At 35.5% G+C, this 6,697-nt stretch overlaps 1 protein-coding gene across 6 annotated transcripts in view; it reads left to right on the top strand.

The window, feature by feature from the left end:
• Nucleotides 1-6,697, top strand: part of RHOBTB1 (Rho-related BTB domain containing 1) — a 115,444-nt gene that overhangs the window by 22,546 nt on the left and 86,201 nt on the right. The gene's annotated exons all lie outside the window — the stretch shown is intronic.

The following is a 6,697-nucleotide window of genomic DNA, read 5'->3' as shown; positions in this document are numbered from 1 at the left end:
TTAGTTTTCTCTTTGGTGCTCTGCCCTTTTAGTTCCTTTACAAAAACTTTTATTTCCCCCTGCCACTGACTGGATTTAGGAGATGAAGGAAACAATTTCACGATGCTTCCTTTTGATTACTGATTAGCTTAACTGGGATAAAATTGCATTTTAGCCATATTCCTTCCCATTTTACTTTTCCTATCAGACAAGGAGACTGTTATCACCAAAATGGTGAACTGGGATAAATTAGATTCCAGATCAGAACATTCCCAGGTGAAAACTGATGCAAAAATAAAAAGAGGTTGATACAGATGGAAATGACAAGCTCTGTAAGTAGTTGTATGAAAGAAAATGGGAGGATTATTTCCCTTTGAATCTAGGTATACTTTTTCTAGCACTCATGTTCCTAGCATAAATATTAGAGCCTTAAACCTGATTCAAGAAATACATATGCCTCCTGATGACAAGAAAGCCATAAATATAGTTCGTGACCAAAGATTAGTCCCTGTTTATTATTGCTGGTGACACATAATACATAGGGGAGATTTGGCAATATTTCAGACATCTCCAGTCAGTCATTTATCATTTCATAAAGATGAGGAGGTATTTCTACATTAACAGCCCCTATAAAAGGATGTGAGTGGAGAAACATTTCATGTGCTTTATCATTGAAAGTCAAAGGGACAATGTTAAAAATGTGCTGAGTGGGTTACAGGTTTTGTACAAGTTGGTCTCTAAATAATGAGTCCATTTTTAAAAAACTAGTAGAAGAAGAAGAAAGGAACTATGTTCTATGTTGCTTATTTCTCCCTTGTGCCCTTAAATAATATTTCTGGACTTGAGCTGAGAAACAGAAGCTTGATTTATCTCTAAAGCCTTTAAGGTTCTGAGCAGCATGGTGGCCTGGGGAATCTGCTCCTTCAGGCCAGGCTGTGTCCCAACACAGATTTACCCTGCCGACCAGGTTGATACAATATGCAGAGACCCAGCACACATCCCTCCGCAAATTTAACACTGCTTCCCTATCTCAGTCTATAATTTAGAATAAGCCAACGTGCAGAGCAGGTTAATAACTTCTGCCTGATTAAAAAATCCAAACCCATGTTCCCTTCAGAACTGCTATGTCTATACAAGTGAAATACATGAAGCCCTTTGGGAATAGACATTAAAAAATGGGTTTGGGGATGTGAAAAGTGAAGAACTTTGCCTTAGAAATGGTGGGAGTGAGTCACTGAGAAGTGTTTAATGTTATAAACCAATAACTTATGTGATGCTTTGCAGAATTCCAAAGACACCATTAAAACGAAATAAAAAGCCTCAGCTTGGTTTTGTGTATGCTTCAATAGACAAAAAGATAGATTTAATGCAGGGGATGTTGAATTTGAATTAGTACAAATATTATTAATTTAATGTTCATACTGCACTTTATGGTTTATAAACTGTTAGCAATAATTTTATATATTTTCCTTTACAGCAACATAGTAAAATATATCAGCATTTTATTTTTCCCATGTTATAGATGAGGCAACATTTAATAAGTGATCTATTTCTTTCCTGTGCTTATTGGTTAACTGGTAAATGATTAATTTATGTCTACATGAACTTCATCATGCAGAGTATTTATTTTAGTGCGAGTTGGTATTTATTTTACCCACAAAGCATTACAGTATCCAATTATATATGCATGTTTTAAAGGCAGTAAAGCAGCCACCAGTAGTTAATGCAGCATTAAGTCAGAGAATTTAAATCACAGTAAATTCTGAGTTAGGGTATTTAAATCAACCCTCTTTCTTCCGCTTCTGGTTTGCGAGGGTAAGAAATGGTCCTCCTAGTAAATGACCGCCTGGCACCTGTCCAGTGATATAGAAAAGATGTGTTGAGATTTTCTGAGTTTATAATATTAACTATAAAATAAAAGAACCAAAGGTTTATGATTTGGCTAGTGGAAGGGTAAGCAAGTGTGATCATTTATATCTGCCCACGAGAGTAACTTGCGATTGTGGGGCTTCTATCTTGCCTGCTTCCTTCTTTCTTCTGTCTTTTCTACCTTCATTTTTTTATCAATATTTTCATCAGTATGACAGTTGATGTGACTGCTTGTATGGAGAAGTATAACTAACCTGCACACATAAGTAATACATTAAGATTTAGTAAAAAGGACAACATCCCCTGCATTCCTACTGTTTGCATTATTCTCCATATTGCAATCTATTGAACTAATAGAAAAATTGCCTCTCTCAACGTGTGTGGCATTTAAAGTCCATGCTTCTCAAAATACCCCTCTAATATCATTGTACTGCTTTAATCCTGTAAGCTAGAGGACTACCCACCAAAAACTTCACACATTTTCTAAGTCTAATTTTTTAGAAATGTGCCTTTTTATAATGTACTATATATAATTGTCCTTCATTTATTGATTTCAAGACTCTTAAATTTGGCCAATAAAACTAAGATTTTAAAAATTCATTGCAAAGAGTTCCTGCCCTAAATTCATATGCAAAGTTTCTGATAAAATCTAAATATTGGCATGTTAGCTGTCAAAGACTGATGATATAAAACACATTGTGTGTGCTGGGTATTTAAACTCTTCCAGAAACCAGAAATTGTCACTTTCAAAATTGGAATGTATTCTTGAAACCAGGAAAGTACTTATAGATACAGGAAGGGCTATGACAAGAATTTTATGAAAATAATTTTAGTAAAAATTTGAACATACTAAAATATAAACTCAGATCTACCAGTAAGACAATACACTATGCAGTAATATTTTTAAATTTGTGTGATCTGGTAGAGGACACATTTTACAGTATCTACTTAATCAGGACATAGAAGTTTTAAAAATAATTTTTTTAAAAAAACAAGCAGCATTACCACAGAGAAATGTCATTGAAACATTCTCTTCAGACTTCTTGCTTAGAGGTCAGTTTTAATGGAATCAGCACTTCAATGTGCAGTTTTCTCAGAGTTATATATGCTTGACCCTTAAATGGGTGCTGTGAATTATTGTCATAAACTTTACACATATATATTTGTGTGTGTGTGTGTGTGTATCCCAAAAATATATATGCACACTTTGAATAATTAAAAAGGCAGTTTTTATTTTCAAAATTGAGCTATCAGCTATTAAAGTGTGTATACAGTTTTGGGACATCCTATATATATTATATACACACATATATAATACATACATATATCTCTATAGGTATATATGTATGTATATATATTTTAAATATAAATTGAGAGATTTAACTGTATCCTCTGTTATAAAAAATAGATAAATACACATATAATCAAAAGAAACATTTTGAATATTAGAGTATAAATTCAATATATGAAGTATAGAAAATTTACTCTTTTATAAAACCTTCCAACTAATAAATTATCCAAATGAAATGCTATTATAGGCTTTCCTTATATGACATTGTTCCAGTATCTAATACCCAAGGGCTTACCCCAGTCCAGACCTTTTCAATAGCATTTATTATTCCTAGTTACATTTATTTGACCAATATTGCAGCTTCTAAATTACATATATCATTTTCCCCTGAGAAGTCCATGTCCTTACATAGCCTTACAGGAGAACTGGGGATTTATATCACTTTCTGGTGTAACAATGAATAAAAGGGCAGAGAACCAGATAAGACTCCCTTACGCTTCCTCATTTTCCACTACCCCTCACAGAACATGAGATACCAGCTTCAAATTATTGTAAATGTTGAACTGGACTTGATATTAACTATATCAAGTTCTCATTCTTGTAATCTCAGAATTCATTATTATGATGCTTCTGTTTTCATTTTTATGTAATTCTGTTAGCTTTTGCCAAAACAAAACATATCAAGGAGGGTTTCTTAAAAAAAAAAAAGAAAGAAAGAAAAAGAAAATAATGTTCATGCTAGCTAAAATCACTGTATTCTTTTTCAAAGAAAAAACTTACATGAAATCAAGTACTCCTGATTTTTCAAAACTGCATATGGAGAAGTTGCTAAAACTCAATCTTGATTCCAGACAAAATCAGTACAGCATTTACACATTACCAGGCTAATGAAAAATCATATTTCAGCTTAAAATTTCAGCTTTTAGTCTACGTGTAACCCTAAAACTCTTACAAGTAAAAGCTCTTAAAAGTAAGCATTCTTGTCCATCAGAAGTTGTTACAGAAAAAGAAGAAAACTAAACAGGACAGGTATGGGCAATGCCTGTCCAGCCCTGACATTTCAAGGAGATCCTGGCCCAAGAACACAGATCTCTAGCCCATGCAGCAAATGTAACCCTGAGGGAGAAGACTCCATTAGGTTGTCATGGTTTTGAAACATCAGCCATTTATACTTTCTAACTTATTCCCATGGCTCTGAACCCAGATTCACTTGCTAATCAGTTCATTGATTATAACTCTCCATACCATATACTTATATGTATATCTATCTGTCTATACCAGTGATGGCAAACCTATGACATGCATGTCAGAGGTGACATGCGAACTCATTTTTTTGGTTGATTTTTCTTTGTTAAATGGCATTTAAATCTATAAAATAAATATCAAAAATATAAGTCTTTTACTATGGCTGCAAATATCAAAAATTTCTATATGTGACACGGCACCAGAGTTAGGGTTTTTCAAAATGCTGACACGCCGAGCTCAAAAGGTTCGCCATCACTGGTCTATACTCATAGAGAGAAAATACAGTCTATATAACTCATTAGCTTCACGGATGCATTTCTTATTATAAAATAACATATTGGCATTCTGCTAGAAAGAAGCTTTGTAATTAATGTAAATATTGCCAATGAGATAATCTTCAAGACATATAACTCCAGCCACATGTACAGATGTAGAAGCTCCATTTCTGGGACATAGGACTAGAGAGTTATTTCTCATCTATATTTGCTTATATAATACTAGAGGCCCAGTTGCACGAAATTCGCACCCTCCAGTCTGCACCCTCTCTAATCTGGGACCCCTCGAGGTATGTCCAACTGCCCGTTTAGGCCCAATCCCATTGGGACATCCCTCTCACAATCCAGGACTGCTGGCTCCAACTGCTCACCTGCCTGCCTGCCTGCCTGATTGCCCCTAACCGCTTCTGCCTGCCACCCTGACCACCCCCTAACCACTCCCCTGCCAGCCTGATCGATGCCTAACTGCTCCCCTGCCGGCCCAATCCCCCCCAACTGCCCTCCCCTGCAGGCCCGGTCGCCCCCAACGGCCCTCGCCTGCCAGCCTGGTCGTCCCTAACTGCCCTCCCCTGTAGTCCTGGTCGCCCCCATCTGCTCTCCCTCACCTGCTGGCCTGGTTGCCCCTAACTGCCCTCCCCTTCTGGCCTGATTGCCCACAACTGCCCTCCCCTGCAGGCCATCTTGTGGTCACATGGGGGTGGCCATCTTTGACCACATGGGGGTGGCCAGCTTGTGTGTTGGAGTGATGGTAATTTGCATATTACCTCTTTATTATATAGAAAGGATAGCCACTCCCATACATGTTATCACAAAGCCTTTCCTACTCCACATGAAAGGGAACTAATGCTTGCAAGAAACAATGATGGCCTTACATTGTCCTCAGAGAAATAAAGTTACTTGTGCAAGTTCACCAGCCAGAAAGTAATAGAGATGAAATAAAAACTCAGGTCTGACCAATGCCCTTACAAATAAACTTGTATCTTTACTTTGGATATACTACTAGCAACAGGCCCTGACCAGGAGACACAGATAACATTTATTTCCTGGCTGCTAGAGAATAAACATTTGCTGAATGGACTACTGACTATTTCTTCTAAACCCAAATCTCACACCCAATAAATGGGTGTTCTGTAACTGGCACTCTTTTATCTTCATGCACATGGGAAGAAACCTTGTCTGATAATTTAGTTAGACATCTATTTTGGAATCTGATTTTTAAATGAATTCAATAGGAAGATATCTGCTTACAGTAAACTTAAGAATTCAATGTGTACTACTTATCTGGCCATTGGGAAATTTTAAAGAAGTTATTTCATTAAGCAGTTTCATAGTTTCTTTTATTACCTATTTATATCTCTTTATTTGATATGGCTACATAATTATGAGCCCAGTTCCCATTATTACATTTTGTTAGTTGAAATATAGTTTTGTTTCCAAATGTATTTCATATTATTTACCTAAAACTAATCTGAAAGGTCTTCTATCTACTTAATTGGAGCTATTTGTGATAGAGGTGAAGGGTACTCCTAACTAATTATAAGCCTAGTGATGCACAGATGAAATATTTTGTATTTTGGCTATACATGTTAGGTATTAGGAGTAATACATTTCATGTTATGGAGATATAAAAAATTCTGGAGATTATTTTTTTTACATCTTAAAGAATTGTAAGTGTTAAACAGCATTTATTGAGTCATTTAGATTTAACTTAATGAGATCATTCTTCCATCTTCTAGTAGCTGTTTTACCTCAACTGTTTCAAACATTAGAACATTTTCTTAAGAAAAGATTATCCACTGAGCCAAACCAGCTACGGCAATTATCACTGAAGATTAACATTTTATAACCTAAACAGGAATTAATTTCGTTGTTTAACACACCTCCTCACTTTGAATAAATTCTAATATCTAATTCAAATCTCTTCCAAAATGTCCTACATCTTCTCCGCAAGTAATGTAATACCAAACTATTTTCCTTATTCTTGATTTTTCATTCCTTTAGTGCTTGGTCTGAATCTATAACTAGGTTTTATTTTCAT

The sequence above is a fragment of the Myotis davidii genome, unplaced genomic scaffold (assembly GCF_000327345.1).
Source record: "Myotis davidii unplaced genomic scaffold, ASM32734v1 scaffold655, whole genome shotgun sequence".
In the NCBI taxonomy this organism is placed as follows: Eukaryota; Metazoa; Chordata; class Mammalia; order Chiroptera; family Vespertilionidae; genus Myotis; species Myotis davidii.
Note: the sequence above shows the minus strand (reverse complement) of the source record. Positions and strands in the feature narration are given on the sequence as shown.